At 43.8% G+C, this 23,049-nt stretch overlaps 1 long non-coding RNA gene across 2 annotated transcripts in view; it reads right to left on the reverse strand.

The window, feature by feature from the left end:
- Positions 1-640: 640 nt before the first annotated feature.
- Positions 641-23,049, reverse strand: part of LOC137657042 (uncharacterized) — a 78,838-nt gene continuing 56,429 nt past the window's right edge. The window contains exon 3 of one of the 2 annotated variants that reach the window (XR_011047088.1): positions 641-3,573. This is a non-coding gene — a long non-coding RNA (uncharacterized lncRNA). The remainder of the gene's footprint in view (positions 3,574-23,049) is intronic. The other variant, XR_011047087.1, reaches the window with a different exon arrangement.

The raw sequence follows: 23,049 nt of genomic DNA on the forward strand, positions 1-23,049 counted from the left end.
ATGATATTGATATCATGATAATCCTGGTGGCTCTCTAGTGCCACACACTTGTTGTTATCTAGTTTTGTTGATACTCCTAATCAAGGTACCATTAGAAATATTCTTCTTCTGTTAGCGCCATTGTTGAAAGGGGACTATTCTCATTGGAGACTGCAATGAATCTTTTTATGTTGAAGAGCTCTTCTCAGTCTGCAGTAAAAGGCAGAGCACAAGAGACTTTTCACATGCCGACAGGGTAAAGAAGAAGATATCCAAGAATAATGTTTCTTCTGACTTGTACTCAATCAGACATGCTGATTAAAAAGGAGGATGGAAGAATCATTCTGGTTCGAGTGCACTAAGTCTGGGTTATCAGATCTGCCCTAACCCTTAGGAAAAACCTGTAAGTGGTGCTATTCCTGCAGACAAGAGTCAGGTACAACAGACAACCTTCACTCCCCCTACCTACTGGGAGTTTACACAGGTCCTCGGATAACCTCATCCTCTGTCCTGCAGTTGCTGCTGAACTAATTGTGTTGCGAACCTATCTCCCTCACAGGACATGAAACATCTTGTCCAAGATAGCAGTTGCAATATAAGCCTAGAAGGAGAAGTAAGAAAGCCTGTCCTTGCTCCTCTTCTGTCTTCCCCTCCTTTGGGATGCAGACATCATTCTGTTATGTGCTGGACAGGACGTTAGATGCAGGCAAGCCTCACAACTGAGTAACCTTTTAACAGTTAAATTTTGTATTGAAGTATCTGCCTCATGTTAGTAATGTATGCAAACCCATTACTCATAATGATATACATTCAGACAATATATCCTTTCGGGTATAGGTTCTTCCACGACTGCCTACCAGTCTCCTGGTAGGGACCTAGCCTAACACCTGCGACATCTTTTGGTGGTTAAGAGGTTGACAGGAGTCATCACTTTTGCTCCTTCACAGGATCAAAGTGTATTGGCATTTCCCAGGTTAGTAAACCAGCTAGTCTTAGTTATAGGGACTTCCTCCCTCCTAAGGATGAGTTTCCTATTAAAGGACAGGGGGCTGTATTTGTATAAGAACAATCACAAATTTGTCAAATAAACCATGAATTTGTCAAGTAATTTCTATTTTTTCTAACTATACAAACCTGAGTCCCTAAGTTACTCTGCCTGCCTCAACCAACACGCAAGTCAACCTCTAGGTTAAGGTTAAAGTGAAGGTTACTCTATCTGGCAAAAGGGTGGGATCTACCTTCCACCCAACAGCAATTTTGTTTACCTCATTATAAGTTTAAACGACCATTTTAGCTTCTCTGAAGTTGTACTCATATGAGAGAACCAAGATTAATATAGTTAGGAAAAATACATACAGTACTGTATTACTTTTAATAATTTGACATAAAAAAGATTGTTGGTTTTTGCACATTATGGACACAAAACTGCTATGAAAAGAACCACCTAGAGTACTCATGGGGTTACTGATTCTTCCAGGTGGTCTTGTCTTTTACATGCCTTCTTCCACTTAATTAAGATGCTGTTGCATGAGTACATTTTCTGGCATTTTGTCTTCTTGTTTATGAAAAGATCCCTTAATTGTCATAAATTCTAGTTGCTCATATTCATTATATTTCAGTTAAACTTTCTTTAACTAACAGCTATACTTTGCAAATTGAATCAATGTAATATAACCTAGAAGTGAGGTTTTCTATTAATTACTTGAATATGCCAAAATAATTTTAATTTTTATGGTATGGATGATGTGATGGCTGAGATGTTAAAGGAATAGAGTGAGACTGCTGGAATGGTTGGTGGAATTGTTTAATATATTTTATGTTGTCAATAGTGCTAATGGACTGGGTTTGTGCATGTAATGTTCCGCTATAGAAAGGTAAGGGAAATGTGCATGAGTGTTGTAATTGTAGGGGTATTAGTTTGCCGAGTGTGGTTGCCAAAGTGTATGGTAGTGTTAATTAATAGGGTTAAGGATAAAACAGAGGATGCAATCTTAGAAGTGCAGGGTGGCTTTAGAAGAGGTAGGGGATGTATGGAGCAGATTTTTATAGTTAGGCAGATATGCGAGAAATATTTAGCAAAAGGTAAGAGATATAATTTGCGTTTATGGATTCTGGAGAAACCTTATGATAGAGATGATAGGGATGCAATGTGGAATGTGATGAGGTTATATGGAATTGGTGGAAGGTTGTTGCAAGCAGTTAAGAGTTTATACATGGGCAGTAAAGCGTGTGTTAGGATAGGGAATAAAGGAAGTGGTTTCCAGTGACAGTGGGGCTGAGATAGAGATGTGTGATATTGCCATGGTAGTTAATTTGTTTGTTGATGGAGCTGTAAGAGAGGTGGATGCTCAAGTGCTTGGTCGAAGAAATTGAAAGTAATAAATGAAAAGGATCATGAGTGGGAGGTGAATCTGTTGTTTGCAGATGATACTGCATTGGTTGCAGACTTAGGGGAGAAGCCATGTTGATTAGGGATAGAGTCTGGAAGGGTGTGTGTGTGAGAAAGAAATTGCAAGTTAATGTCCACAAGAAGGGAGGGTGGTGCTAGATTAAATGTTATGTTGAATGGAGAGTTACTTGATGTAGATCTATTTAAGTACTTGGGTCCTGTTGTTGCTGCAAATGGTGGCGGAAGCAGGTGTACATCAGAGAGTGAATAAAGGATGTGAAGTGTTGTGGGCACTAAAGGGAGTGGTAAAGAATAGAGCGTTAGGGATGAATATGAAGGGTTCTGTATGAGAAAGTAATTGTCCCAACTATGATGTACGGATCAGAGTTGTGGCGAAAGAAAGTGATGGAAAGATGAAAAGGGAATGTGTTCGAGATGAAGTGTCTGAGGTGTATGGCTGTTGTATCTCAATTGGGTAGGTGTAGGAATGAAGTAGTAAGAGTGAGAATGGTCATCTGCTTAAGAAGGTGATGAATGGAAGCGTTGATGGGAGAAGTACAAGAGGAAGGCCAAGGTTTGGGTGGATGGATGAAGTAAAGAAAGCCCCAGGTAAAGGTGACAGGAGGATAAATGCGAGTGGGCCAAAAGAGGTGTTAGAAATAGAAATGAATGGTGAGCAATTGTAATGCGTTCTGATAAGCCCTGCTGCTACCTCCAGGTCACCATGGTGACTGCTGAGGTAGTGGAGGAAGACAGGGGGAGGGTGGGCAATCCCTCGTCAGGCAAAGATCAATAAAAAAAATCCACTTTGTATTTTTTTGGATGTCAGCTTCCTCCCAAAATTGGGGTAAGTGCTATGGTAGATAAATGAATGAGGTGAGCTTCGACATGTAAGCAACCGTTTTTAAGCAGATTACGGAAAGCATTTTCTAGCGCAAATTTAAAACTGGTGAGTATACTTACGAAATGGATTTAGTGTACTGTACCACACTGGTAAATCCAAACAATTATTACCTTCAAGGAAGAGAATTCCCTATTTATGGTAGAAATAAAAACATAGACATTTGATTGATACTTGGTTTTTATTATTGTAGCATTAATGAATAAAATCATCTATGGGACAACTATCATTAGCTATCCATATTTCACCATCATTTCCTTTTATTTGTGGAGTAGATAACTTGCTATACAATAACCTGATTTACCTGAAATTAATAAAAAAATAACCTTAAACTATTATATTAATGCATAGTGCTGTCTCCATAGATTTAAAGCCATGCTAAAATTAATGCTAATTAATATTCCATATTCATAATTATATAAGAATAGAGGCTAAAACTTCATTACTGTGTTGTCTTACGAATCTTACAGCAATGGGTAACTGACTGTATATAACATTGTGAGAAAATGCTGTGGAATATAGACAGCACAAAAGTAACAGCTCTAGTTTGGTAGAGAAGAGAATTGAGAAGCAAAATACAATTATCCAAAACATTAAGTATTTTTATAAAAACTTAAATCTTTGTCTGTATTGTGACTAGTGTTCCTAGGGTTCAAAGTCTCTTGTGTCACAGACAAGTCTTATTTTCTGTATGCTTTTTTTATGATTAGACTAATTTTTTTTTTTTTTTAGTAATTTACATGTTTTTAAAGTAATTTGCATTTTTCCTAACTAAACAAACCTGTGTCCTTTAATAGGAGTAGGACATGCTAAGCTAGAGTGACCATTAGAATTTAATGAGGTAGTTATAACTACTGTCTCTGCAGGTCTCAGGATGCTTGGGATTGATGTCTTCTTAGCTGCCTTGGAGTCCTTGCTCTCCTTCATTTGGGTGTCTGCTGAAAAGGGGGAAGGAGGGTCTGAAGGAATGTGTCCTGGGTCTTGCACCCTCATACCCTTAGACAGCTTAGCATGAGGTCTATGGACTGACTGCGGATGTTCTTGTCAGTCAGCAAGACCAACACTTCTGATCTTTAGGCATGGAACTACGTGTCACCTGACTCATCAAAGCACTTGTTGCCAAAGGAAATGGCACAGGAAGGAGGCGACTCATTCCTGAGAAATGAGTGGCTGATCTGAATAATTGGTTTAATGTTAAGAGACATTGGGGTATTTCAAACACAATACCAGTTGCCCTAAAAGAGTCATGAGTCTCCTTTCTTCAGTCCTCTGTGACAGCTTTGACATCATCTGGTGGATGAAGATATGCATGTTCCAGGGGAGTGTTCCATAGGTCTAATCGCTCCTGTATTAATTTTTTCTTATGGAAGCATGCTGTAACCACCTCCCTGTGCTTCAACACCCACTTAGCCCTAGCACTAGTAATCTAAAACATCAGATACTGTACTGCCCTGGTGCCGAACACAACACTATCATTCTAAGCCTTCCTTTTTTTAGCATCCAATAGGTCTTCTGTGTTGGCTAGATAATTACATGTACCTATCAAGTTATCTAGCCAAGAGTGATTGTAGACCATTCATGGCTGTGGCTTCCATCTGTGAAAACATGACTGGGATGGATGCGAGGCTGTCTGCTGAGCAGCCTGGAATCAATATTGTCACTGCTGGATGTAAGGGAAGTGGAGAAGGAGTGGCATCTACTACCGTGTAGTATTTTTTTCTGTTTTGGGCGGGGAACTGGAACCAGATGAGATGATTTCCCTAATCTCAAAGGAGTCTGTCTTTTTTTTTTTTTTTTTTTTTTTTTGCCGGCTACTTGGTCCCCTACCTTCAACATAACATCCTTGGCCATGACGGTCCAAGGCAGTTCAAGTCTAGGTCTGGTGTTGGGTGAAGGACAGCAGACGAGGAGAGTGCTTCCCTATTGCCATCAACTGAGCGAATAGAATTAAAAACTTGGAAGAAGATGGAGTCCGATTCTCCGTTGTACGCTAGAGGTGTCTTTCGTTCAGAAGGGAGAGGAAGATCAATCGGCGACTCGGAATCTTTCGTACAGATTTCCTCTATGTCTCCATCATATCCCAGAGGTTCCGACTCCTAACTGGTTGACACTTGGATGAGGATGGGGCGTTCTCTGTCTCTGCAGGTCTGATGGTATCCAGTTGTTGGGCAGGTCTCAGGATGCTTGGGATTGATGTCTTCTTAGCTGCCTTGGAGTCCTTGCTCTCCTTCATTTGGGTGCCTGCTGAAAAGGGGGAAGGAGGGTCTGAAGGAATGTGTCCTGGGTCTTGCACCCTCATACCCTTAGACAGCTTAGCATGAGGTCTATGGACTGACTGCGGATGTTCTTCTGTAAATAAATCTCCCTCAGAGACAAGGAACCTCTGTGTGTCCTGATTCTTGACAACTCCTCATGGCAGAGGTGAAAGGGATGAGACTGGTTCAGAAGTCGTACTTGGGCCGGAGACCTCTTTGGATGGAGAAGACTCTACAAAGTCCACCTCTTGTAGGTGAACTGGCTGCCTCTGGGGCCAGGATTTCTACCCTGAAAGCAAATCTGGAGGACTGGAAGAGAGGGATTTTTCTGGTGATGAAGGACCTGCAAGGAGCTTTTTTTTAGGAAAGCGAGGTTTATCTGTTGAAACTTGTAGAACCCACTTAGACTAGCGTTCTTCTCCATTGGACGTCTCCATTTAAGAACCCCTGGGACGTTAAAACTTTGGAGCTTGCCTGAGAAAGTCACGAACACTTCAAGAGAGCAAATGCGAGGTGTAGTACGATAGAAGAGATGATACGTAACTAGAGCGCCTAGGAGTGGAACCCCTGGAATGCGAGGATAAAGCGTGACAATCCTACTGGTATCAGAAGGCGAATCGCAAAACCTGGGCAAGAGTGAAAATTGCCTGAGGTGTGAGGGCGAGGCATAACTGAAAAGATCTCCTGGAACGTCCTGGAGATCTTCGAGCGCCTATAGCGAGCTGGTGAAAATCATCCAGAGCGCGAGGGAAGATCACTTAGAACATGAATGTGAAGATTGCCTGCAGTGTGATAAAGAGGATCGCTTACAGCACGATGGAGAAGATCGCCTGAAACATGCTGGAGATAGCCTGGAGTGTGAAGGGGATCAATGGCTTGAGACAGATGAGGAGTATCTGTAAGAGCACCGACAGGAAGAGCTGCGATCTGGAACGCCTACATGACATGCAAAATGAAGCAGAAGGCAAAGGATGTCTGGAGCGCAACCCAATTCCCTTCAATGTCCTACTAGAACTCTTAGAAAAGCGCCAACTGAAGACATTCCTTGAGGCGAATGTCTGTCAGCTGAAGTCCTGGCAGGAGAAGGAGGTGCAGGCAGCAAAGGAGCAGAAACAGGTTTAGAAGACAAAAACCTATGGGAGGCAAGTCTACTATCTCTCTAAATTTGGTAAGGGAAGACCTCACAGGAAAAGCAGCAGCATCTAGGAAGTCAGCATGTACAGGATCCTCCAGCACGAGAGGCTCTATGGCAGCAACTGCAGTGGGGGTCTGATAAGGAGAAGACGTCGAAAGGGCGATGGCCTGCACACAATGTTTCTACTCTACAAACTAATGAAGTCTATCCTCCAAAGGGGAACCATGGATACCCAGGGAAGGCCACAAAAACTGTAGGGCGTCCGATCTCTGAAAAGAAAAAGATGATGGGAAAGTAACCAGGGAATGAGGTGCCATCAAACCACAGGGACCCTGGATCAGCACCGGCATAAAATGACCACCGCTCTTAGCTGAACGCCTTCCGGAGGAGGAAGCTAGAGATGTCTGAGGAAAGAGTTCTAAGGGAAGAAAAAGCAGGCCGGGATTTCTTGGACTTCGAGTAAGACATAAAAGGCGAAGAATCCTTTTTGGCCTTCTTTTTCTTCATGTTAAACAGCACCCACTGGGAGAATGGCCACTCCTAACAAACATCACATGGCAAGGCTTTAGTACAAACACGTCCTCAGCATGAGTGGCACAGCCTATGGGGATCTACATCTATACTTCTGATAAAGGTGCTGCAGCTATTGGTTACAGTGGGCTACAGGGGAGGCAGTAGCCTGACCGCTGCCAACAGGGTAATTACCTACACCTCGTTAAAAGTTTTAAATGCTATATTCTAGCCTTTGCTATTATCCTTCTCCTATAATAAAGAATGATGGTTTGTAGTCGTGTAAGAACAATTGGCTATATAGGAAAGCACTGAAGGTTTTCACACCCCATCATACTCAATGGTGGAGTAATGGGTCTTGTAGTCAAGGAATGTCATGGAGTCATAGGTTATTACTCGATGTTCTCCTAGATTCTTGGCACAGGCAAGCACCAGCACCCTTACCTGGAGTGTCAACAAAAAGCTCCAAGGGTTTAGCATTTGAGGTGTACAGTAGTCAGTCAGGTTACAGCAGCATGATGTCTTCCTTGAACATTTCCTTCAGGGTCTCAAAGCGCAGTCAATCTCTACAGTTTATTTCAGTTGTCTGGATCCTTGAGATTTCCTTCCTCCAGTCTTCATAAATAACAGTTTGGCTATCTGTAAGCACTTAAGAATAAAGTTTCTTTGGACATTTAACCAGTCCCAGAAAAACTTGTAGTGCACACACACTGATAGGTTTAACGAAGTCCCCTTCTTTCCAGAGGTACTGTACTCTGGTAGCTTATGCATACTAGAATGTATTTAACATCTGCCTGAACCCAAGAACACTTCCTGAGTTTTTTTTTATCTTAATCCTATGCTTCTGGGAGGAGAAAAAACTTGTTCTACCAGTTACAGGAGTTCCTTGAAAAAAACCCAAGGATCAGGATGTCATCATTGTAGACAATCACTTTGGCCTTCATGAACTCCTGCAGGATACTCTGCATTTCTCTCTGGAATACTGCAGGTGCATTCTTCATTCCAAACAATAAACGTCTGCACTACCAAGTATTGTCCAAATTCTGTAGAGAAAGCTGTGTACTCTTTACTATCCTCTATTAAGGGTAACAGGTAGTATCCACAAACAAGATTAAGGGTTGTGAAATATGACAAATTTGGAAATAATCTGTATTTTTTCTAACCATAAAAACCTGAACCTCTTTACTATAGAAATCTATTTCAGTGACAGTTGAAAGTAGCAATAAAACTTTTAGCGAGGTGCTACTACCCTTTGCATGTTAGCAGGGGGAAGACCAACATACGCAGTAGCCAACAAAAGCCACTTTACAATTGCAGGCATGTCTTACTGGCCCGCCATCACCTACCCCCAGGATGTGTAAAAAGCTTCAGGTTTGTATGGTAAGGAAAAATATAAATTATTTTCAAATTTGTCCTTTGTTCTGGCACCAAATACAAACCTTTCAGCTCTTTACTATGGAGGCTCACATTTAGGTGGGTGGAAATCTAAGACCTACTGGCTGGTCACTGACTTTGGACACGACTAATGTGCTTCGTACGAGCTGTGGAAGAGCACGTACCCTATCACCTCATCGCTAACTCTCAATGAGATTGATTGATGTGAGGTTTTTTTGCCTCCTGACATCTGTCATTGTGGACACACTCAAAGAGAGATAACGGCCTCAGCAATTGTGCTTAGGTGTGAAAATAAGCAATGTGACTCGGCTAGGTAAGACTTAGACCTGGAGCTAAGCTTCTCTTACCTGGTCATTACTCGATTCCTACCTTGCTGGGAGATCGGGGGACATTACAAATACATGCATATATCAGGTTACACAAGGGACAATAATACACACCTGCAGGTCAGAGGTCAACTTGCAGAGTTCCTCAGCTTGTTCTAGCTCCAAGAGAGGGGAGAACGTAAGACGAAAAGGCCAGTTATACGTACGCTCATATTAGACTTACAACAGAGTAACATCTGACCTCAACCAATAACTACTTGTTCTACCAGGGGGTTGAGGTGTTACTGATCACATTTTGTGCAGCTACCACAGGACCTATGGAGAATCTGTCAAGGCTTCAGTGGTGTGGATTACGTCTTCCAGGTAGTAGGCAGTGAACGTAGTTTGATGTTTCCACACGCCCGCTTATAAAACTTGCAGTACATTAAATTCTTTTTGAATGCCAGGAATGTGCTAACAACCCAGATGTCATGAGCTCTACGCTTACGCTCAATAGGGGTTGAGTCTGCTTGGAGGGCTCATTCGATCATCTTCCTGATCTAGGAAGAAATTGAGTTTTTTGTAATTCTTCTTGACCCTGCCTGCACTGATGAACAGTCTGTTGACTAGTGGTTGAGCTCGAACATTCCTTTTAAGGTAGCCTATTTCCTCATTGCCCTAACAGGGCATGGTAACAGTTGATCTGGGTCACTTGCTACAGTAAGGAGACTCAATCCAGAAGGGCCCGAATGTAAGATCTGCTACAGCCGGATTTTGAGTCTTGGCAATAAACTCGGGGATGAAGTTGAGTGTCTCTTGCTCCCATCCCCTTGAATGGGCAATGTCATGGGACAGGCAGTGTAGCTTGCTGACTTCTAGGAAAGGCCAGGGCTAACAGAAAACTTTTGCAGCAGGTCACAATCTGAGGACTGACTATGAGGTTCATAAGGTGCTCCTTTCAAGGATTGCAGTACTTTACATGTACATGTAATACATTCACCAATGTGGTCTGACTTCTAACCGAGGGCACGTTCTTGAAACTTCCTATGAGGAGAGAGAATTCCGTTGAGGAAATGTTGACTCCATTCGGCATAAAGGCAAGGCTTAAGGCTGAGTGATAGCCTTTCACTGCTGATGCTGAAGAGTTTTTCCTCCCTGAGGTATAAAAACAACTCCACTATTACTGGAGACTGCATCGCATTGCCTACAAAAACCCAGTTGATCCACTGATTGAAGACGTTGAGGGTCGAATGAGTCTCGTATCTGTTTAAGGAAACCTCGAAAAGTCTCGTATCTGTTTAAGGAAACCTCTAGGTGACCACTCAGGTGAGCGTTTCTTTTCCCGCGAGCTGGAAGGACGAACGAAACCTGTTGCCGATATGGCAGGACGAGTCTGCGAACGGAAAGATGGTCCCACAACAGCTATTGAAAGGTGTTCATTCCACGAGTGGGAAGGTTGTCCAACACCTTGAGGAATTCCTGCAAAGGAATGTTGACAGGGTACTCTGAAAAGTATCAGCCGAGCACTGGTGTACGTTAGCCGAAGCTGAACGAGAAGGGGCAGGTGCTGAGGGTACTCCAGCAAGGGGCACAAGAGATTCCTTTGGTAGACTGCCAGAGTGTTGTCCCTTGCCGAAGGACCTAAGAAGGCATTCCTTACAAGGAGAGCCTGGTAGCCCTAAAGAGGGCCACAGCCGACATACCAAGTCAGTGCAAAGAGACTCCCCTGTGTAGGATGACTGAGCTGCTTCTCTAGGAGAAGCAATTGGGACTTCAGCCTCACAAGGTTGTCAAAGAGTCAAGGTTGTCTTACCCGGTTGATCCCAGGAGACGGACCGGGTAGAGTCGGAGTGATGGGATTGAGCTGCTGAAGTATGATGGTGAGGTTTCTTTGACTTCAAGGATGAACCCAAAGGCTTAGAGTCCCTCTTAGCATTCTTCTGGCATCTACTACATCAGTGCCATAGGGAGGGAAGTCACTCCTTACACATGTTACATAGAGACTCCTCCGTACAGGTGTGTCCCATGCACACACAACAAAGGACATGAGGATCAGCGTCTAGCGCAGACATGAAGGTGCCGCATTGACACCCTTCCCTGTCTGGACATATTCACATTCTCAAAAGGGAATGCACACACTCATACATACAAGAGAAAAGAAAAAGTTTTAAAATTCAAGCAGAGAACTGACGTCAGTTCTCTTCCGAGCCAAAATAAAAAGTGGCTTGTGTTGGCTTCTGCATGTGTGAGTGGGTTGGTTGGTAAACCCCCTGCTAACTAGTAGTAGCAACCTCATTGGAAGTTTTACGGCTAGTTTCAACTGTCGCCTAAAATATATCTACATAGTAAAGAGCTGTAAGGTTTGTATTTAATGCCAGAACAAACTTAGATTCCTTGGAGTTCAAATAAAAAATCTGCCAAGTTTCACATTAGGAATTTATCAGGCAGTCATCTTATTCAGTTTATGGTCATCCATACACAACCGTATACTATTCTATTGTCATTCTTCTCTTCGTATAATGCTGTCTTGTTTCTAATCACAATGCCTCAAAAGTAGCATATGACATTTTGTGGTTCCTTATCCTTCTCTCCAGTATATATTGACTGTGGTTCTTGGTTCTGGTTCCTAATTGATTGTGTTCAAAACACAAATAACGATTGGAGTTAGTTTATCAAATACTATCAAATAGATCTCTACTGGGTTTAGGGTGCTGCTCAAACCTAAATTATAACATGAGTCACTTGAATAGTTGATGAGTGGAACAAATTTTACATTGTAATATATTAATTTAAAACAAGATATAAAAATTTTCTAATATCAACTATTTATCTATTTCAATACTCCACCCCTGATCTGTATTACATTCTACACTTGTAGTATTTGCTTCTCTGGGTCATCAAAGAAACTAAATAGTTACAATCTGGCCATGTGTATGTTCCAAAGTTTGTAAACTGCAACAAGATTGGAAAGGTGTTTATTTCTATATTGTATATGGGAGTTGATATTTCTCTAGGTAGGTGCTTGGTGCTGTCAGTTGACCGCACACTGTGCAGTCAACATTACTTAAGGGCATTTGAACCATCGCTTTAGCCTGAAGCTGTTGCTGCATCCACTTTTTAGTCTCCCACTCTACCTCCATTGTAACTGTCTTTCTTCCACATAGCTGTCCAACCTTTGTTAAGAGAGATACATCTTGGGTAATTGTTTACAACACCACACTCTCCATTTACTCCAATATAATGCAATCCTGCAGTTCTCACCTTCTTGCACAGTAATTAGGTGGTTATTTAAATTCTGGGAAAGCAATAATTAGCAAGATATGTTGAAGAGGGGGGAAGGGGTTATAAAAAGAAAATACCTCGGTTTCCTCACTAAATGACTTGAAACTGACATGTCAACACAGTCAACCAAACAGAATTCGTGATGCCAGCGTACATAAACAAAAGTTCGTGATGCCAGCATACATTTGATATACTGTTTATTCAAAATATACTTAATCAAAAATTGAGTGATTACTCAAAAGTGCCACTATTTGTAAATTGCATATTTTATGGACACTTTTGAGTAATTAATCCATTTTTAATTAAGTATATTTTGAATATACAGTACTTCTGTTTATGTACGCTGGCATCAAGAATTCTGTTTAGTTGACTATGGTGACATGTCAGTTCCAAGTCGTTTAGAAAAGAATCCGAGCTATTTTCATTTTTCAATATCAAACTTACCCGATGATCATATAGCTGCATCCCTGCTGCCCGACAGAAAAAACCTACGGGCGGAATACGCCAGCGATCGCTATACAGGTGGGGGTGTACATCAACAGCGCCATCTGTCAAGTAGGTACTCAAGTACTCGATGTCAACAAAGAACCAATTTTCCCTCTGTCGTGCCACAGGCAAGACCTACTAAATACGCCGTCCCTAACTGGATTTGTTTTCACAACGATTTGGTGAGGTACACTATTCCAGTTTTGAGCTTTCGCTATGCAGGGGTTTTATCTTCATTTCAAAACTTGAACTCGTTTTGGATAGATTTAATTATGGTGACGAAGAGAGTATGGACTCTCTTTCACTTTTAAATGGCCGACCCTTCCCTTAGACGGAAGTGTTGGTGACGAAGAGAGTATGGACTCTCTTTCACTTTTAAATGGCCGACCCTTCCCTTAGACGGAAGTGTGTTTAGGTTTTTGGTAATTTTGCTTAACAAGTTATAGATCTATTTATTTTATATCTCTCCGCCTTTATAGGCCTCTTCGATTAACTTTCCATTTATTATAAACTTATAAAAATTAATTTTTATGTTTGTTTATATGCGACCTTTCCTAATAGTAGGCGGTCCTTACTTGGAACCGAAGTTAATTAACATTGAGCCCGTCATATCGTATTTACCTTTTAAGAATTTATACTTTTTTAATTTTAATGTTTTTGAAAGAATTTCTTTGATAGTCTCGCACTGTTTTCAAAGATGAACTAACGTTTAGTTTAGTCTCCGCAGTTGTTGACGTTCAGAACGTTCAACATGCGCTCTATCGTTACGATAGAGAGAGAGTATTTCACGGTTTCACGTTGCAGTAAGAGTAAACCGATTCTAGCGTTTCGTTCATTCTTTCTTAGCTTAAATGGTTTAAATTCTAAATAAAGGAACTTTTTATTTGGGAAACCTTTCAGTTTTTTCCTTTAGCAAATAATATGTTTTAACGATATATAATTGGGCTCTTCTCCCAGGTTCTAAGTCAAGAGAGAAGAGAGAGAGAGATAGAGACGGAGGGAGAGAGAGGAGAATAAACGTTTCGTTCAAGCGGGTAACGTTGTTCTCGTTTTTTACTCTTCTCCCTAGTCGCTGTAGGGGAAGAAGGTAAAACGTTTCTAGAGTTTTATTCTTGTTCCCAGACTTTATGCGGTGAGAGATTTTAAACGTAGTTTATTTGATCTAGTGTTTAGTCTCTTTTCCAGCCACTGAATTCTTTATCTTTAATTATGTTTTTCTGTTGCATTGTAAAACTGTTTTCGCAATTACTACCTTTTAATGAAGGATAGGATTGCGTGTTTCAGGTAGAAATCAGTTAAAGTTTCGATTTCAGTGAAATAAGTGTAAACAGAAAATCAAAAGTGATAAAGTGATATGCGCAAAGTGTTACAGTGTTGCGTTCGAGGGTTCGTCTGTTCGTGCCAGTTGTTCACCTAGTCCGGGACCTCTTACAAGCTCCCAAGCCTAGGGGAGAAGTAATGTCGAACGACTTATGGGTTCCACAGGCCTTGATCGACGAACAGACGTTTCCCTCCGTGGTTTCGGGTGTATCTACACACGTTGCCGACGTGATCGCCCCACCCACACAAAGACGAGAGAGCCCATTTATTCCTCGTCTGCGGAAGAGGTTTCTCGTAGAAACCATGGACCAAATCTTGCAGCTTTTTAAGTGCAAGTCGGTCCCTTCCGCGCAAGTCCAATGGCCTAGGTGTAGCCACTGGGTCAGTTCGGACTCGCTGCAGTCATCCGACGACTGCACACCTCCCAAGAGAGGCAAGATGGTACCGCAACAGGCAGTAACTCCGTCTGTTGCCGCACCAGCTGTTTTAGACCCTCAGTCACAACGGACAGTAGCTCCGTTTGTTGCCGTCTTTTGTAGACCCTAGTGGTCTTTACTGCAGTCTATGCAGACTCAGTTAGCTGCGGTTATGCAGGAGTTTCGTGCGGAGAAGGTTTACACTGCTCTCGTTAGCCTACAACCTGCCACGGTTGTGCGCCCAGCTCACGCTGAGGCTGCCTGCTCCCGCACTCCGGCTGCGGAGAGCTCCACCTCCGATGTGCGATCGACCCTGCCAGACGCATGTTAACGTTAGCCGTCGTGCGGCTCCCTCCGTTAACATGCGTGAGCTACCGCATCAGCAGTGGGAAGGTGGAGTCAAGCTGCCGTGTTTTGACGCGATGCGTTAGTTTCCGCAACCCACGGCAGTCCCCACCACGCACCACCACTCCGCTTTGGTTGTTGCCTGCTCCCACACTCCGACTGCGGAGAAGGTTGACGATGCACCCGTTGGCCTACAGCCTGCCACGGTTGTGCACCCAGCATGGCTGCCTGCTCCCACACTCTTGTTGTGAGAGCTCCTCCACCCATGCACAGTCGACCCTGCCAGATGCATGCTGACTCCCACAGACACACGGAGCACTCCGTTGCCGTGCGTGAGCTACCACAAGCTGCCGTGTTTTGACACGGTGTGTCAGCCTCCGCAACCCACTGTGGTTACCGCCACTCGCCCGCAGCAGACTAGTCAGTCAGGAGTTGAGGCTTCCCCACACAGCTTTGGTTGTTGCCAGCTCACAGACTGTCAAGCAGTTACATGAAGTTGCCTTCTGGTCTGCTTCTAATGCACCAGTGCTGTATGTCCTCACGCACCTGTTGTGGTTGACAGTTCAGTTTTTGACAGTTCACAGACTGTCAAGCAGTTACATAACGTTGCCTTCTGGCCTGCTGCTTATGCACCAGTGAAACCCTCACTGAGATAACCTAGCTTTTCTCGGACATGGTTCCTGTAGATGAGAAAGTGCTGTTCTCCCTCCTTCTGATATTCCCTTGAGGACTCTGTCATTTGGAGAGGAGCCTTAAGCTGCTTAGCCTCCTATGGACTTTAATTAAAGCATAACATGCTTCCAGGGATGGTAAATGGTTCCGCTTCAGTCGCTAACCCCGTCTGTTGCCACACCTGCTCCCATAGACCCTAGTGGGCTTTGTTGCAAGACATGCAGTCCTAGCTTAGTCCTTGATAAAGGATTTTTTACGGAGAAGAACCTTCTAGCCAACAACCTTCCTACCGGTTGGTTGTACGCCCTGTTGACGCTGAGGTTTCCTACTCACGTCCGCCAGTTGAGATGGTTCCTCCACTGGTGCGACCCAGTGTGGGTTGCCAGTCGCACGTTGACGTTAAGCGACTCTCGGAGGTGGTTGTGGACGTTCAGTGTGTCACTAGGAAGACGTTCAACAACCAGCAGAGGTGACTTGTTGTGACGCAGTGCGGCAACCTCAGCAAGCCGATAGGGGGTTGTCTGCACAACCCAGACAGTCTAGACAGTTTCGGGTTGTCGCTGTACTTCCTCGCGTCCCCATGGTTGACAGTTCACAGAATGTGCAGCAGTACCATGATCTTGTGTCCGGCTCCGTCACGCATCCACCAGTGCGACCGGATTCAGCGAGTCAGACGTTGCCCACTCCGTTGCCGTTTCCTCATCAGTTTCGGATGAGGAACCCTCTGATGAGGACATGGTTGAACAAGACGATCAACCCCCAGCCCTGCTATCCTTCCAGAAGATGCTGAAGAAGGAACACGGCCCTGTCAGGCTGTGGATGAGTTTGGTTAGGACACTGTCATCCGTGGTTCAATTGGTGTCACTTGGAAGACTACACCTCCGTCCTCTTCGGTATCATCTAGCTCTTCACTGGAAAAGGACAAGACGCTAGAAGCGGTCTCGATCCCGGTTTCCGGAAAGATAAGTCTGGTTTGACTTGATGAAAGGACTTTATCAACCTTTGAAAGGGTCTTCCCCTGACTGTTCAGACTCCCAACCACGTTCTCTTCTCAGACGCATCGGACGTAGGCTGGGGTGCGACCTTAGGCGGTAGGGAATGCTCGGGATTATGGAACTCGAGTCAAAGGACAATGCATTTCAACGGCAAGAAGCTTCTGGCAGTATGTCTGACCTGGAAAAGCTTCAGGTCTCTCCTTCAAGGCAAAGTGGTGGAGGTGAACACGGTCAACTCACTGCTTTGATGTACTTCTCCTAGCAAGGAGGGACCTACTCTCTGACATGGTACGAGTTCGCAAGTGACCTCCTCTCCTGTTCAACAGGTCTAGACTTTTCACTAGCAACGAGTTTCATCCAAGGCAACTTGAATGTCTTAGCAGATTGTCTCAGTAGGAAGGGACAATAATTCCAACATATTGGACCCTCCACAAGGATGTATGCAAGAGACTTTGGGTCACCTGGGGCCAGCCACCATAGATCTCTTCGCAACCTCGATGTCCAAGAGGCTCTCAATACTTTGCTCACCTATCCCGGACCCAGCAGTAGTTCTTATAGATGCCTTTCTACTAGATTGGTCTCATCTAGATCTATATGCATTCCCTCCGTTCTAGATTGTCAACAAGGTACTGCAGAAGTTCGCCTCTCACGTAGGGACAAAGTTGACGCTAGTTGCTTCCCTCTGGCCCGCGAGAGAATAACTTACCGAGGTACTTCGATGGCTAGTAGACGTTCCCAGAACACTTCCCCTAAGGGTGGACCTGCTACGTCTGCCACGCGTAAAGAAGGTACTCCAAGGCCTCCACGCTCTTCGTCTGACTGCCTTCAGAATATCGAAAGACTCTCGAGAACTAGAAGTTTTTCGAAGGAGGCAACCAGAGCGATTGCTAGAGCAAGGAGAACATCCACCCTTAGAGTCTACCAATCGAAGTGGGAAATCTTCCGAAACTGGTGCAAGTCAGTATCCGTATCCTCGACCAGTACCTCTGTAACTCAAATAGCTGACTTCCTCTTATATCTGAGGAAAGAGCGATCTCTTTCAGCTCCCACTATCAAGGGTTACAGAAGCATGTTGGCATCAGTCTTCCGTCACAGAGGCTTAGATCTTTCCACAATAAAGATCTACAGGACCTCCTTAAGTCTTTTGAGACCACGAAGGAGCGTCGTTTGGTTACACCTGGTTGGAATTTAGACGTGGTTCTAAGATTCCTTATGTCAGACAGGTTCGAACCACTTCAATCAGCCTCACTGAAAGATCTCACCTTTAAGACTCTTTTCCTGATATGCTTAACCACAAGCTAAAAGAGTCAGTGAGATTCATGCCTTCAGCAAGAACATCAGATTCTCATCCGAAACGGCTACATGTTCTACATCTTGGTTTTCTAGCCAAACACGAGCTGCCTTCTCGGCCTTGACCAATATCGTTCGATATTCCAAACTTATCGTATGGTTGGAAATGAACTAGAAAGAGTATTATGTCCTGTAAGAGCTCTTAAGTTCTATTTTAAAACCTTTATGAGGCCCGTCTGAAGCTTTATGGTGTTCAGTTAAGAATCCATCTTTGCCTATGTCAGAGAATTCTTTATCCTATTTTTATCAGACTGTTAATACGAGAAGCTCATTCCCTTCTGAATGAGGAAGACCAAGCTTGGCTGAAGGTAAGGACACACGAAGTTAGAGCTGTCACAACTTCCGTGGCCTTTAAACAAAATAGATCTCTGCAAAATATATTCGACGCAACCTATTGGAAAAGCAAATCAGTGTTCGCGTCTTTTATCTTAAGAATGTCCAGTCTCTTTACGAGAACTGCTACACTCTGGGACCATTCGTAGCAACGAGTGCAGTAGTGGTGGGGGCTCCACCACTACAATTCCCTAATTCCAGAACCTTTTTAATCTTTCTCTTGAAATATTTTTGGGTTGTCCGGAAGGCTAAGAAGCCTTTCGCATCCTACTTGATTTGGCGGGTGGTCAAAATCATTTCTTGAGAAGCGCCTAGATTAGAGGTTTTGATGAGGACCTTTAGTATGGGTTGCAACCCTTCATACTTCAGCTCCTAGGAGTCGCTCAGCATCCTATGAGGATCGCGAGGCTCAGTAAGGAAGACGTACTTAAAAAGGCAGAGTAATTGTTCAAGTCGTCTTCCTTACCAGGTACTTATTTATTTTATGCTTGTTATTTTGAATAACTGCTAAAATGAAATACGGAATACTTAGCTCATAATGTCAACTTGTAATGCTGGTCTCTACCCACCCCCCTGGGTGTGAATCAGCTATATGATCATCGGGTAAGTTTGATATTGAAAAATGTTATTTTCCTTAGTAAAATAAATTTTTGAATATACTTACCCGATGATCATAAATTAAAGGACCCACCCTTCCTCCCCAATAGAGAACCAGTGGGACAGAGGAGAAAATTGGTTCTTTGTTGACATCGAGTACTTGAGTACCTACTTGACAGATGGCGCTGTTGATGTACACCCCCACCTGTATAGCGATCGCTGGCGTATTCCGCCCGTAGGTTTTTTCTGTCGGGCAGCAGGGATGCAGCTATATGATCATCGGGTAAGTATATTCAAAAATTTATTTTACTAAGGAAAATAACATTTTATAACCCCTTCCCCCCTCTTCAACATATCTTGCTAATTATTGCTTTCCCAGAATTTAAATAACCACCCAATTACTGTGCAAGAAAGTGAGAACTGCAGGATTGCATTATTTTGGAGTAAATGGAGAGCGTGGTGTTGTAAACAATTACCACATCTTGCTGTCCTACCTTTATTAAAAGTTGAATTTTTATTAGTAATTTATATAGAATATATAGAACTATGTAATATACTCCTAACACAGTATTAGTCACCAACCTGTATTATGTCAACTTGAATGTGTGGATCCGTATGGTTAATATTTTATTGAAACTGGCAAGTAAGTAGTTATAGTGTGAGAGAGAGAGAGAGAGATTTACTGTTTATTTTGGAGATTGTAAATGGATTCCTTTTTGGGCTCAGACCATGTCATGCTGAAGGAAGGGTTCCTATAGGTAGCCTTCTAAGGGATATTTGCTACAGTGATACTACCATAGAATTAAAACTAAAGGTCTCCAGGATTCCAACTCCTAGCACGAGTATCCAATAAAGGATATCGTATAATATCAGGGGACGCATTTTTAGATATGACACATGGCAATCTTCACCCTGAATAGATTTAACATTTCGATGTAAGGGGGAAGAGTGGCAAAAAGGAAAGGGTGCCATTCTAGGTACCTAGTGGATCCCCTTCCTTACTACTACTGTGACACCATTCCTATTCTTGTAGCCTGCTAAGAGTGTGTGCTCTCTCACTTAGCCCCGTGTTTTTTTAAAGTTTTGGAATTTATCTCATCATGCAATCATCAGCATCTTCGTCATCTGGAAAGTTGAGTATTCAATCTTTCCTTGGTGTAATTTTGGTCTCGCTTTTCACGGTTAAATTCATTAATTTAAGTGTGTTTTGGTGAGCATTGCCGATGCCGGAGGCAGCCATTTAATGACTGCTGTCGCCCCTTATATTATCTTATATTATTTAGATAGTCTGGCAACCCTTTCCCGGCTTTACGCTAATATGTTAACTATTTAGGCAATTTATATAAGATGTGATATTGCATGCATGAATTTTAACTTTTTAAGTTATTATTTGACTCTACTTTAACGTATTCGTGCCGGAGCCTCAGTGGTACTTGATCGCCTATGCCGGGGCTCGTAACGGAGCAGAATTATCTTTGCTCGTATAATACGTTTGTAAAGTGTTTTCCCCTGTTTAGCCTCCGTCTTTATCATTTCTTTTCGATTCTGATGAGTTTATATACTCTCTCGAATCTATGGAGTATTCAAGATAAGTTACGATAATTGTCCTCTCTCTGAGAGAAGAGGCTAATCCCTTCCTTCCCTCCCTGAGTGGTGCGGCCGGCATAGGCGACCGTCGCTGTCTGTCCCCATTGCTGTCGAGTAGAACGATGTTCTTCCTGCCTTTGGCTTTGAGACAGACAGTGACATACTCAGGGTGCCCTTGTCTTGCCGACGGCAGCATCGTCAGCACGAGAAGTCATGCTTCCCAGTTCATTGTTTTGAGGAGGGCGACATGGCTTGCCGCCGCCTCTTACGACAATGAACTATAAGACTTGCCCCCTCCCCCTCTGTCGTCTTGTGACAGCGTGTCGTCACAACATTCTTTCGCTGGTATTCTGACAATCACCCAAACTTGCCGGGACGGTTGCGTTACCAGCAGGTGTTCTGCCGGCGGCAGTTAAATCCTTCGTCTCGCTGCTGCCTTCTCCCTGACTTTCCTTCCTTGATAGGAAGTTGATAAGAATGAGGGAGGGCTGAGACGTCTTCTGACGGCCGTCGGCATGAAACCTGATATTACTTTGAAAGTCCTCTGCTCTCTCTTGAGTTGCCATTTGCATTCTTTAGCCGCCGGCTCTATTGCCAGCAGCAGGCTAGTATGTAGTTGGGTGAGAGCCAGAATCTGCCAGATTCTTCCCTCTTCCATGGGAACTTCCACTTTAGAAGGTAGATTGTAATTAGACGTATAGTCCTCTGATACTTCCTGCTATTACGTCCATTCATAATAGTAGGAAATCCTCCTTCTTTAATCTTTCTCTTTCTTTTGGTTAGCACTATCACGTACTAACCTACTGCCGGCAGTCTACTGAATATAATTATACAGTAGTATATATGTTTTCTCCATATCCTGTGTTCCCTATCGCAGACGATTGTAGAGATCACAATCTTTTATTGAGGTTGAGTAATCCCTCAATACCCAGATGGTTTTCCTTGATCATCTGGGATTTACAATACCCGATCTATATTAATACAGTACTACAGGTGGATGATGTTGGTATAAATTACTAACTAACACTAACTCTAGTTTCTAGAGTTTCTCTCCCTTGTAACCTTCCCTATAAGGGAAACTTAATATTAATACGGACGGAGGTCTCAGCAATAGTCTGGGAAGAGAATTCACTTGGATATGTGTCTTTTCTTATTTCCCTTTAAGCTTACTATCCTGAGCTACCATATACAATAGTGATTACTATTGTTATTATATAATGCATGCTTTATAAATCACTGAGATACAAGACGTTATAGTCAGGAAATTTTCTCCTTTACAGGTTGATCCTGGGGAGAAATGTGGAGTGATGTTCTGCAACCACAAGGGGAGGGACTTCTGTGGCCACATAAAGTGTAGGTCTCATGCCACCTGCTGCGTCATCACAGGAGTCCCGAATTATTGGGACCCGAAAGGTTGCACCATCTGCTCAACTCTGCTAACCAACGGCTACGGTGAAGCCCATTTAGTTACCCTAGAGACTAGGGACACGGCGAGGGATACCCTTCACAAGTGGGTAAGGGGATTCCTGAAGAACTCCCCGGGACCATACCTACCCAACGACTCCCTGAGGCATATATTGTTCCCCAAGGCTCTTCCTAGCGCGGTGGTGTCCCAGGAACAGCCTCAGTCTCCCTTCATCCCGCTGAAGGTTGACTCTGACACAAATAGGACCGTAGAGGACATGGACATCCAGCAAGAGAGGATGTAAGAAGTGTCCTCCAACATTGAACAAGACCTGCTGCACAGCATCCCTGAAGAGGACAAGGATCTTCCCCTCATGGAGGAAGAGGAATTCCTCTCAACGGCGACAGAAGACCCCCAGTTTGCTTTGGCCGCATACCAGTCATTGCCATCGACGTCCTCTGCACCGACTCCACAACCTGTTGCTCAGGCCAATGCGAGTGATGAGATTCTGGCGTCGCTTAAACTCATGATGGAGTCGTTCCAACAGGAGCAGGCGGCCATGCAGGAGTCCTTCAGACAGCAGCAAAGGACCATACAGGAGAAGATTGACCGTCTCGGGACCGTCAGGGGCACGTCTAAGAAGCCTCTTAGAGTGTCCGATCTCCCTCATTCCTCCGAGACCAATCCCTGGAGGTATGCAGAGTACATGCAAATGATGGACGGGAAACTGTTCATTAATGAGAAGCTGGGAGTTCCAGAACTGCTTGGAACTAAGCGCGAGCAAGCATAATGCCCCAGAAATCTTCCTTTTCCCAGCCAAGTCTCACATGGGTACCCTTGTGAAGGACTTTTACACTTTCCTCAGGGCGAGGAGAGCTTGCAGAGAGTTAGTCCTGGCTGCAGCGACCATTCAGCACAAACCACGGAAATTGATTACCTCGAACATCTGGGGTAAAGACCCTTTCCACAAGATCTGGTCCAAGAGATCATTGCGAGGGCAGCAACAGAGAACAGGAACCTTCTCCAAAAATGGGGCAAGGAGACCTTGAAGACCTGCGCAAGTTCCCACTATGACCATGACCACAGTGCCTCAGACCACCTTCCAGATGGTCCCTCAGCAGCTGGTAACTCAGTCGCCTGTGTTCAATCCTACCTTTGAGAAGCAGTCGACTTCCTTTTGTCCCAGCCAGAAAGGAAGTGGTTCCAGGAGAGGTCCTCCAAGAGGTAGTTTCTCTCAGGGCCGAGGAGGACGTGGTCGCGGAGGTAAGTCTGCAGGACCCCCCAAGCAATGAGGGGTTTCAGGTAGGGGGCAGACTCCATCATTTTCGGGATCGCTGGACCTTCGATCCCTGGGCCCACAGCCTAATTACGAATAGACTCGGGTGGAAATGG

Source organism: Palaemon carinicauda, chromosome 18 (assembly GCF_036898095.1).
Source record: "Palaemon carinicauda isolate YSFRI2023 chromosome 18, ASM3689809v2, whole genome shotgun sequence".
Lineage (NCBI taxonomy): Eukaryota > Metazoa > Arthropoda > Malacostraca > Decapoda > Palaemonidae > Palaemon > Palaemon carinicauda.